Here is a 13,215-nt window from a genome sequence, read left to right on the forward strand (position 1 = left end):
GAGAGCTTCCAAAGTGAAGCACAAGGTAATAGACTAGAGGTAATAGCATTCACCTGCCCGGGCCAGGTAGGGAGAAGAGCGAAAAACCTCAGGAAGTGCCTGTATAAATTTAGGGAATGTCTTCACCATGTTGAAGAATATTCTGATGAATTTTCAATTTATATTTTTTTAACTCATAGAATGAATGTATCGAATTAGTTGAAAAGTTAAGAGCACCTGAGTTCAAGGATGGATTTGAGGAAGGTTCTGTTGTTACAGACCTATGGTTAGATGATATGATAAAAGGTTTTTATTTCTCCAAAGAGGAGAAATTAAATTGAGTAGTTTCGTTACTACTTTGACAAGTTAGAGTATGGCGGATAAATGAAGCTCGAACATATGAGCTTGAAGCAAGGGAATTACCCATACATGTGTATGAAAGTAAGTTTGATAAGTTAAGCAGATTTATTGTTGAATTGATTCTGATTAAGAAGGATAAAAAGGATACATGTGATTGATTGTTTAAGACTTGTGCCCTAAATTAAAAGAGTTTTACTGGTTTTGAAATTGTTCTCATTTCAAGAAATGGTTGATCGTGTTAAAGCTCTAGAGAGAGCTAAGAATAAAAGGATTGGGAAAAAAATCTCAGATGATTAAGAGAATTAGTGCTTCATAGAATTTTAGCACCATCAAAGAAAGGTAGAGATTCTGGTTCAACTTTAAACCAGACATGAATTAGTTGTATTCTCCGTCAGAGAATCAAATCAGATGAGAGTTCGACAACTCCAACAGTAGGTTTGATCTTGAAAGATTAAATAAAGAGTTAATTGAGGATAAGTCAGGGTTAAAGACAACCCTTGTGAATTGGGTTAAAAGCTCTTTCAGAAGTTATGTAAATCGAAGCAGAAAAAGTATTTTAAATGGATTAGATGAGTATTGAAATCTGGTGATTTTTGAAACAAGTGGAGGAATGGATTAAGTGCTTTGCTATAGATTAAATAAGGTGAAGGATAAGAAGTATTTTAAATGTATCAAGTGAGGTAGATACTGTTTTTTTTATTTAAGATGGAAAGAGTTAGCGTTGGCTAACAAGATTATGGGACGGAATGTATTGAAATTTCAAGATTTCAAGATATGGTAGGTTATGATAACCAAATATGAAGTGAATCTGGATACAGTTGTATGTTGTGATTATAGTAATGTTGTAGATGCTCTATTTATCCGGGGCTAAGTCGGAAAAAAACCAAACCATTTAGAAGCCCAAATCCAGCAGAACAGCTTCTATCACATGAAGATTTCCTGGAAACTAGAACCGGTTATGTGGAGTTAATAAGAAGTTATTAGGAGTTACAAAAACATGGGGTCATGATCATGAGCAAAAAGAAACTGTAAATGGGGTTTTGTTTTAATGGGAATTAACCACCAGAGGGGGGAACGATCAGAAAACACAGAGAGGACACAACAGGGGGGGATTGGAGCCGAGAGAGACAATTTTTTTTAGAGAAAGGCACGAAAGATTGTATGGATTTTTGGTTGTTTTGTGTTACATACAAACAACAAATAAAAACAGTGAGTGTAAACAACATTCTTTTCCCTTGTATTCAAAGATCAAACGGTTGTACAAAAAGAATTTGAAAATCAAAGGAAACAGAGGAGTTCCCTCATTTCGTCGAACCCAGACAACACACGGAATCAACAAGGGTATTTATTTTATTTTCATTTTCCATTGCTTTCATAATGTTCTTGTGTGTGTATGTGTTTCGAATCGAACCCAAATCAAAAGCGTAAAGGAATAGCAGTATGTTTACCTTAGAAATTGGGGCCATTTCCAGTGCCATGGTTACATCCTTAGGGCAGAAGCTTGTTAACTTAGCATCTTTGAGGCGATTTAGGAGATTTGTTTGAAAGAATTATCTAAAAAATATGTATTATGAAAATGTTAGAAACAAAATTTGTTCATTGAAATGAAAGCTATAATGAAATTTTTACCTTACTTCTTCATCGATATACTTCCTTCCGTTGTTGGGGCTTTGAGCGATGGAGGGTTGTGATGGCCGTTTTGCTTCGGTTAGGTTTTGTTTAGGATGTCATAGAACGTAGGTGGTCGGTTTAGGATACTATGTCGGTGAGTGATGGCCAAACGTCGGTCATGGTTTTTTTTGTTTTGGAGAGAGTTGCGCAGTGGATGGCAGCCATGGAGGTTCTGTTTTATGTGATATGCAATCGTAGGGAAGGAGAAGAGATGAGTTTGAGAGGGAGTGTAGTGAAAACAAATAAGAGGTTCTAGGTTCTATTTCTTGGGTTCTAGTCGAAGACATAGGAGGGAGGAGAGGCTTGAATAGCGGCGATGGATGTTTGGGCAAGGCAACACCGTGCGTGGAAGAGTGAAGAGGGAAGCGTGAAATGGCTGGGTGTGTTTTGTGTGAAGTCAGATTAGTCTAGGTTTAGTTATTTAGCTAGGTTTTATATTAATAGTTTTGGGTAAATTAGTTTTTAGTCACTAACATTTTAGGGTAAAATTCAATTTTAGTCCTACAGTAAACTCATTTCATTTATTTAGTATCTTGCATTTGGTTGCATGCCTTAGTTATTTCATGTTTTCGTCATTTATAATATAAAATATTTATAGGCAAGTGTGGGTATGATATGAACCACTGGTGACGTTTTTTGTTTCATTCATGGATAGTAATTCATATATTCGAAATGTTTATTTTATCTAGGATATTATATGATATATGTGTAGTCGTATGTCTGCATGTATTTAAATATTAAATAGGACTTAATCTTTTGTACCAATATTTCATGCATATACTACGCATAATGTGATAAACATTTTTTCTTTAAATTATTATTTGAAAAAGCATTGTAGATATTTATTACGTATTATAATGCCTGTAATGTACATAAGTTTAGTCATTTTTAAAATGTTGAGAATCGCTTAGCATGTTTAAAAAATAGATATGTATATATATATATATATATATATATATATTCACATGTGCATGTATTCTTCTAAATATATTATTTTTTAGGTCCAAACATTTGTTCGAGTATGTTTTTTAGTAAATTTGTATGATACCCTCATGTGCATAACTCGACATATTACATAATCGGACTAAAGGGTAATTCCCTTTTAATTTAAAATTGTCTTGAGTGGTCTGTCTTAACTGATTAGAGGGTCGTTTTGACCATTTTAAATAAAAATGTATCCCAAAAGTGAAATAAAAAAATTAATTCGTCACCTAAAATTTGGGAACGAAAGAAAAGGAAATGTTCGTTTATTTAAATTTATCGAGAAAAGGTTGTTATAGCTTTTAAGATCTGGTCTCGACATTTGTAAATAATCGAACACTCTTTATCTTTCTAAAACGACTCGGTAATGTTAATTTAATTTGTTTGAGTGCTTTTGAATGTTTTTAAATTTACATCGTTGTTTTATGGGATCAAAAATCAAATTAAGTTCGAATTTGTAAAGTTCAATGCAAAGACATTAATTAATCGACTAGGTATCGTTTTAGGGCGTTGTGGGGGTGCTAATCCTTCCCTGCACGTAACCGACTCCCGAACTCGGATTTTGGTAACGCAGAACTTAACTTGTTGTTTTAATAAAAATAATTTTTATTTAAAATAACAAATATTTTTGGGTGCCCAATCACACCCTAATTAAAGATTGGTGGCGACTCTTTGAACCGTATTTTTTCGATCGTAAAGAAAATCCAGAATTTTCGAAACGAGAGTTTTTAAAAATCGTTTTGTTTTTTGTTTTTTTTTTAAAAATCGATTGAACAAGATAAATTAATGTGGTTTTCAAAATCTCACATTTTCACCTTTTAGAAAAAAATCGTTTCGACAAATGTGATAGAGTTAAGGAAGTGAGGATTCAAATGTTTGAGTAAAACTAAGGATTGATAAGAAGAGTTTAAGTATGGGTACATCAATGATCAGTTTATAAATAAAGGAAGTTAGAATGTTAAGCTTGAATAATGGAAGTGACATGGTGTATGAGATTGAATGTTTATTTGATTAGTTGAGTAAACTATTGTTGAAATAATTACGACTGCAAAGAATGTATATGAATGGTTCGATGAAGGTTTACGTTTTAGATTGGAAGAACCGATGTTGACTAACAGAGTTATAAGATAGTAGTGTATTAAAGTTAAAGGATTAGAAGATGATTTCAGGGTAAGCTAATTATGTATGGTGTGGATTGAGATATGGTTATGTATTTTAATCATTGAAATGAAAGGTAATAAAGGAGACAATGCATAATAATGTATATGAATGAGAGTATGGGTTCAATAAGTGAATTACACTGGGTTGATTTTAACTGAAATGATGTTTATGATTAATTTGATCAGGACTTACGCCCTAGATTGAAAAGTTGTTATTAATTAGCTGTAATGACATGGATGTTAGAGTTATCAGATTTGAAGGAAACATAAAGTAAGTTAATCAAATGAGATACGAATCTGGATGTGGTTGTGTATTTTGATCATATAGATATGATATAGGCAAGGAGAGAAATATTTATGTGTTTTAAAGAAAATTTTGATGGAAGAAAATACAAGCAAGATACGATAAGAATGAGGTTCTGTATAAGTGAAGTTAATTAGTAAAGTTATAAAGAAATAATAAAGATTGGTAATCAGGATGTGCAGTGAAAATTCGAGGACGAATTTTTAAAAAGGAAGGGAGATTTGTAACATCCTCAATATCAGGCTAGTGACCTAAAGGTGAATTTTGAAAGCATTGTGTTCAATTTCGAAATAAGTTAAAAGTTTAGAATTTTAATTGGGGAATTTTGAGGTTGGATTTAATAGTAAAGTTTGAAAGTAATAAGGGTATTATGGTCTTTTCTAAGAGAAGATTTTTATTTCTCTTTTAGGGGATATAAAAACGTGGGAAATGAGGGAAATGAGTTTCCAGAGTTTTCTTCTCCTCCTTTCTTCTTTGTGCGTGAAGCTCCAGCTCAAAGGTGAGTTTCTTAATTAGTTGGTTATTTGTTGAATTAAAAGTTGGGTTATGATTCTTAGGTGATACTTAAGCTTAAGGAAAGCTTAAGTTATCTTAAAATCAAAAGATAAATGAGTTAGGGAAGATTAAAGATTTGGAGTTCTTGAGTGAATTTCCAAATGGAGTTGATAAGTTGAACTTGAAGCTAAATTTGACTTGTCATCAGCTTAATTAAGAAGTATTAAGTGTTAGAATTGGATTTGAAACATGTGGAAAATAGGGTATGATTCTTGAAATTCCTAAAGATGAGAGGATATTAAGGTTAAAGATGAGATAAATGAATATTAATGAGTTTAATTATGTATATGTAAGTTAGGAATATGAAAGGGGTTGAAATATGAAGGATTTAATCCAAAAAGAATGAATTTTCGGGTTCAAAAATAGGATTCTGGGCAGAGTGCATCGATGCATATTCATAGTGCACCGATGCATCAAGGTTAAAACCCAGAAATTGTTTGAAGGTGTATCGATGCACAGGTAGTGCATCGATGCACTCTTTTAATCTAAAAACATCTAATGCAATTAGTGCATCGATGCATAAGGCATGCATCGAATGCATCCCATTAATAAACAAACATCAAATGTATTTTATGCACCGATGCACAGGTAGTGCATCGTTGCACCGATAGGGAATGCATCGATGCACTGTGCAGTGCATCGATTCATACCTTCATTAAAAGATGAAATGGGCTTTTCTTTTAGCCTAAAAAGTGACAATTTAGAAGATATCAATTAGTATACTGATATGTATCACTGTATTATTATGATGTAGATATAGAATGAAGCTTGTTCCGAAACAATCTATGGATTAAGATTGATTCAAAGCAAACAAGGCTCAGGTGAGTGCACATTATTTAGTATATGAGGTTCAATGGAAAATAAGACTTGCGATAAGTCTATTTTCAATAGTGAAAACATGAATTCATAGAAGTATGTATTGGTTATGATTTATATGTGTGCATGAGTATATGTGTTATTGATATGAATATGGTAAGTAAAAGGGATTAATGGTGATGATAAGAATAATAATAAGGATAATGAAATGATAGGTATATGTGAATATAGGTATTGATGTGTTTTTGTATGTATTGTAAGATGATATGTTTATGTGATAACATTATAAGATGACAATGATTTACATGCCATATGAACACATGAGAAATGTTATGAGCCATATGAAAGAGAAAGTATATGTGATACATGAGGGTGAATCCTATGTTTATATGAATATGAACTCATATGAGAATTGACATGAACTACGTGATTACATGTATATGTGAATGAAACCATGAGCTTATATGAATATATGATATGGTTACATGAATATGTAAAAGGATATAAAAGATAATGCCCATGTTATGTGTCATGAGAGCTAGGGGTATAGTTGGCATGCCAAGATTCAAGGGTCTATGTGGTCCTTCGGGACATATATGTATTCTTTGGAACACGTGTGAAGTCTGGTGAGACACATACTTCATCCTTGGCATATGTATATGATTCTTAAGGAATGATATGTGGTCCTTATGGACATTATTATATGGCACTACGGTGCAATTCTACGCGGCACTCCGGTGCAATTATATGTGGCACTTCGGTGCAATTATATGAGCTGTGGTGACAACATTAGTGCACAACCTCTATGTACTCGTATATTTTTAGTTCTCGCATGTGTATCATGGGCTATTAAATAGATAATATTAATAAAGTGATATGATAATATGTTTGTTTCCTTGTGGAATTTCTTGTGTGATATTGATTGTACAAATGGTAACTTATAAGACCATATGATGAAAGGAATCAAAAATAGTGATAAAATAAGAAAGAAATGAATATGATAATATAGTTGCTTGGGTGTACGTGTTTTATGATATTATATATATATATGGTTTACATGACATGATATGTATATGTGCAATTGGTTATGGTATATGTTATATGATATGGACATAAGAGATCATAGGAATATGAGATAAGAGATATGAATGATAATGACATATATGTATGCATATATTTGTTACATGTAAAAGTATGAGTGGTATGAAATGATAGTAGCAATTGTTTATGTATGATTATTAGTTACTGTTTACCTTATATGTTTATATGCCTCACTAAGTCTTTGACTTAGCGTGTAAGTGATTTACACGTAGGTTTCGAGAAGAGTAAAGAGCAATATGGAGCAAGACAGGTCAGTTCTCCTTACTAAAGGTCAGATCAGAAAAGAGGTGAATAATATGTATTTTAGTATATAAAGTTCTAGTTGGCATGTTTTCAAAAGAATATATTGTTTAAGCTATGAACAATTTTATAAATGTTTCAAATAGTTATATGTAAATAAATAAGTGAAATATACATGCTCTGATTGGTTTTGTAATAATGAAAATGTCTTTTATGTAAATTAGTCATTTATATGTTATAAAAGTTTTAAATTACTCACTATTTTATACAAGTACATGTTTTAAAAGGTCAATGTGACACCTCGGATTCGTATCCGGGTCGGATACGGGTTGGGGTGTTACATTCCCAACTTGATATCTCAACTAGGCACTTTCCCCTAGTTTGTACTTGAACTAAAAACATTATCCTAAATTGATACCTAAATAATTTTTGTTCCTAAATAACCTTACTAATTCTCTATTTGACTCATATAGATTTACTAATTTGTTAGGTTTTATTTAAAACTTCACTATGACATTCATTTTATGATAAATTTTTTTATTAAGAATAAAATTATGGTATTTCATCATTTTCATTTGTTCTTTTTTTTTAAATTAATTTGAGTGGGATTTTTCTTAAAATTATTCAAATAAATTTATGTATTTATCATCAAACAATCTTATTTCTGTGTTATTCAAAAGTTAAAATTATTAACAAAAACAACAGAATAGATAATTAAAGTTTGAGTATCAATTTAGAAATAAAAGCTTTTTGGATACCAACTTCAAAGAAGGTGTTATAAATTAATTTAAAATTAATAGAAATGAAATAAATTAGTAATAACTGGAATTTTTAACAAGGAAGGGAAATGAAAGTAGGAATAGAAAATTAAAATAAGAATTAATTAATAGAATTTTTATTAAGCATAAAATTATGATATTCCATCATTTTCATTTGTTATCTTCTTATTGTTTAACTAATTTAAGTGATATTTTTCTTAAAATTACTCAAATAAATTTATATGTTTACGATTGCAACAATCTTATATTTCTACGTTATTAAAAGTTCAGATTATTATACTTTGTTTGTCAGAGGAAAAAAAAACCAATAGCAATTACTTTCACGAGTTAAAGACCAGTCCACTCAACCCCAATCACACGTGTGTAATCCCACACGTTTGAAGTATAGATTATAACAGTCAGCAGCTCTGATGGTAGAATAGGGTGAAAGGCCAGCGATTTCAGGAAACAGCAGTCGATTGGGTTTTATTTTATTTTTTTGGTGGAAAGAGAAAAGCCATGGCGTTGAACGGTGGAATTAGATCGGCTTCTAAGCTTCTGAATTCGTCCTCTCAATTACTTCTCCACAAGTCTGGTTAGTGACTCGCTGGTGGATTTTTCTGTTCTTGTATTTAACTTTTGTTTGGTAGCTGAGAAAATACAGGAAAGTAGTGTAAGATGATCATGTAACTGTTGAGAATTCTTTTTTAGCTGAAATCGAGGGTTCATAACTGTTAATACATATCTGTTTAATTGGTATTTGTATCCCCCCCTTTTTTATTCGTTTGTTGCCGATTTATGTTTGCGGGGTTCTTGATTGGATTTAAAAATCGCATGACAATTAAGTTCTACACATGCTTTTAAGGGATTGGGTATTGGTTAGATTGATTAACTTTTGAATACCCATTATCTATTTCAACGACTAAATGAACGTTATGTTATGAGGGTAAAAGTTCTAGTAAATTGCTCATAATTTTGTATAAGCATTTATTTCTAAACAGAAAAACCTAAGGGATTTATTAAATAGGTTTAGATATTCATTTTGAATTGCGATGTGGTCATAGGATGTTGATTTCTAGTAGGCCTTAATCTGCTTTTGCTTATACGTTTAGTTTCGAAAAACCTCTACGACTGCTATATTGTTTTTGTATTAATTACAATGAGAGTATTTTTTTATGGGGAATGACATTGTGATGAATAGTATTGTTGACTTGACGCATTCATGATTATTTTTCTAACTAATTTTGTGGGTTGCTTAGGTGCCTGGTGTTGTTTGTTTGATGTTACTGTTTAAATCATAGCCGCTACCTTAGTGCCATAATCTGTATTTACATTTGAAATGGATACTTTTGCTATTCAATGGCTTTGTGGTAGTTTATGTGACTTTTACATGCTGGAATTTTGTTTATATGATAGAAAACATCATTTTCTGTTTTCAACTTTCAAGTGTATGCGATGCTTTCTTATTTTGCATTTATCCAACCTTCATCTCTTGTGTATATGCGTACTATACCTTTGAAAGTTCAACATTTTTTTTAAATTCTGGCAAACTCTTTGTTCTGATTATGGTGACCACTGGCTGTTATTCAACACTCTCTAATTAAATTTGACGCTCAATTTAAAAACCATTTCCCCAAAATATTTGCTTTGTCGACGAACAAATGGGGGATGGTTTTTGAGTTTGGTGAGTATGAAGATGATGTCTGGGTTTGCAACATTCAACTTAGAAGAAATTTGTGTGATTGGGAATTGGACCAGTGGATCGCTTTAATGTCATTGATTGACAAGATTTCGCTGTCACGATCTGTGGATGATTTCATGGGATGGTCAGGAAAGGGGGATGGCATGTTATCGGTCAAATCTTGTAGATTGTCGTTACATGGTAGGTCTGAAGGGAGTTTTGAGTGGAAGAAGTAGGTTTGGGATGGATTGGCTCCTCCTAGAGTACAAACTTTTTTATGGCAGATCTGTCATCAGAAATTAGCAGTTAGAGTGGAATTGAAGAGAAGAGGGATTCAAATTTCGATGTTCTGTGTCCATTATGTCTTTCTCATGATGAATCTATTGCACACCTGTTCCTATCGTGCACTGTTGCCTCGGATTTGTGGAGCAAATTTCTAAGGTTATGGAATATCTCTTCGGTGTTGCCTCAAGACCCTTCTTCTATTTTGTGCTCGTGGTGAACCTAAGGCATAATTCTCTTATTTGGAGGTTTATTTCAGCTGTCATCTTCTGGTCTATTTGGAAGGCAAGAAATCTGGTTGTTTTTTAAAACGGCAAGTGTGACTCTACTATTATGTTCTTTATCACTAGATTTAGATTGGCGAAATGGTTCTTAGCTAAATACCCTGGGGTTCGGATTCAGACTGACCTTCTAGTAGGGGATCCTACGCGGGCTGATAAACTTCTCTCTAGTACGAGTACTAAGAAGGTTATTGGCTGGACTCCTCCACCATCGGATATGTTCAAACTCAATGTTGATGGGGCAGTGACTGGAGATGGGATGCAGGGTGGTATTGGTGGTGTTTTGAGAGACTCCTTCAGTTGCTCTTTAGCTAATTTTTCTTCTGCAGTAGGGCCTGGTCTCCCTATATTGATTGAACTGAAAGCTATTAAGAATGGATTGGTCTTTTTCTTTTCGTCCGATTGGGCTAACAAAGGTAGACTTATTTTGGAAAGTGATAGCAAATGTGCAGTGGATTGGATTTTAAAGCTGCAACCTGCTCCTACTTTTTTCAGTAATTTGGTGGAGGAAATTGGAGTTCTTGTTACTGCTAAGGGCGTCGTTCTTAGATGGGTTCCTAGGAGTTGCAATATGGAGGTCGACAGGTTAGCTAAGCAGGGGATCGGTTGAGTGTTGCAGGCTTTCTGTTGAGTCAGATGAACTAGCTGAGGATGGGTTAGGCTGATGGGTCATTGTTTCCCAACGCTATTTGTATTAATGTTCTGTTTTATTATCGAGGGTTAGAGTGTTATGTCTATCTTATGTTATTCAGGGTTAGAAGGTAATGTGTATCTTATGTAATTCTGGTCTATTAATAAATTGATGTACTCTTTTCCTCCCTCAATTAGTTGCCACTTATCAAGAATCAACTATGAGGGAGGCTTTTAATGGGACCTCCTATTCCTATCAAAAAAAAATTTGACGCTCAATGTTTCTTCCTCAGCAAATGAGTGCAGAACACTCTCTTTCATGTTGTTTGCTTTGACTCTGACATTTTGATGTTTTCCCCTTTTCAATTTGTTAAAGTGTTTCATATTTAGACAGTAATATATATACATATATTATTTTCATACTCAATAGTATTATAGCCTTCAGTATAGGCTTATCAGAAGAAATTTTATGGATGTCCTTGTACCTTTATTCGGGGTAACTTTTGAAATAATTTTATGTATCTGTTAATACATGTCTTGAAGTATAATTCTCTTTTAGTTTATAATTATTTTCTTTTATCCTCTTTATTTACTTGATTAGAATTTAGGCATGCTATATATATTTACGAACATTTGTACAAGTATATGCAAGTTTTGATGGAATATATATAAGTTAAAAATGAGGAAGTGAACAAAAGATCGAGTGGATGACCAGATTAGCCTTGTTCTTCACTAATAATTTAGGGCCTTTAGGCTTTCTTTTGTCTTACTTGTTTCTAATTGAAAGGAGAATAAGGAATTTTCTCTTGACAATTGTATTCTTCAAAACCGTAGGATCTACTATTTTTGTTCAGTGCTAATTGTTTTTTCTAATTGAGATTTGCTAACTTAGTTGTGGTTTGACCTCTCCCGAGTTCTTTGTCTTTGACAGTGATGCAAAATAAACTGCCAAATACTTCTGGGTGGAATGTCTTCCACTTGAGAGTGGAAAACGATTCCCCTGATTCTGGAGTGTAATTTGAGTTTGAATGAATCCTATGTTTAGCTGACAATATTGCAAATTGGTTGTGGGTATAAGTTGTGTTTGTTTTGGTTCATCTGCTTCTGGGCACTTTCCATAAGCCTCAAATGTTGAAATTTTTTAGGAAGAGGAACTGCAGCCTTTGTGCTGTTATCTATATTTTATTGGTAATAATATGTGTAAGACTCAAAATCAAGAGAGCTATTTTTTTTGGTTGTGTTTGTGGCAGCTGCTAATAGAGGGTTTCATTCAACTGGAGTAAAGAGGATGGGGGGAGGTCACGGGCATGATGAACCGTATTACCTTCATGCTAAGCATATGTACAACTTGGATAGGATGAAACATCAGAAGCTGAAAATGTCTCTTGGAGTTTTGACAGCCTTCAGCATCGGTGTGTTTGTTCCCGTCTATGCTGTCATTTTCCAGCAGAAAAAGACTGCATCTGGCTGAGCTTTTGATGCTTGACTTGCCTTGCCTTCATGGCATGGCTGCTTGCAATAAAAAACAACTTGGGAGTTGGTATGATTCCTTTGTAATATCAGCTTCCGGACTGAAGTTATTTGATGATATTAAAAATTTGCATTTGCAGGGCTTGTGTTTTTTGTATTTCTGAGAGTTTCTGTTGACAATCCATGTTGGTATTTATGGGAATTTAGGATTTGATGGTGATAAAGTCAATTTATTTGGATTTGCATAGGAACGAAATTACTTTTATTGTTCATAGTTTTTAGTCCTCTCTTAAGTCTCCATGTCCATGCTACGTGTTCTTCAAAATAAAAATTGGAGTTGCACGTTAGCAGACAATGAACTTTATGAATAGAATGAACAATAATCTCACTTCAACGAGATCCCAAATCATAACAATATAAAAATCTCATAATTTAATAATTAAAATTTTAAAAATAACTCAAATAATCCAATACGTGTAGGAGCATGCATATTCTTCTTAATCGTCGTTTTTTAAATTGTATTTTTAAAATTTAAAATATTCCAGGATTAAAAATGATATAGAACAATTAATTTTTCAGGTTCAAAAGTAAATTTTAATTTAAATTATTTTTTCAAATACTAAATTTTTAATTTTCTAAATATACTTTTAAATATTTTTCTCATTTATATCATTAAATATTTTACAATTTCAAAATAATATCTAAAATGTACATTTAATTATTTAAAAAAATATGTTTTTGATAGCAACTCAATATTCAAATTTTAAAATAAAATTTTAAAAATATATTTTCCACTATATTTTTAAAAAAAGGGTAAAGTATAGTAATGGTCACTGAACATTTCTGAAGCTTGCATTTAGGTCCCCCAACTTTTAAAACTTGCAATACAGTCCCCCAACATTTATTCCGTTTGCAATATGGTCCCTCAACTTAAACCACCGTTAGA

The sequence above is a fragment of the Hibiscus syriacus genome, unplaced genomic scaffold, assembly GCF_006381635.1.
Source record: "Hibiscus syriacus cultivar Baekdansim isolate YM2019G1 unplaced genomic scaffold, ASM638163v2 tig00110505_pilon, whole genome shotgun sequence".
Taxonomy (NCBI): Eukaryota; Viridiplantae; Streptophyta; class Magnoliopsida; order Malvales; family Malvaceae; genus Hibiscus; species Hibiscus syriacus.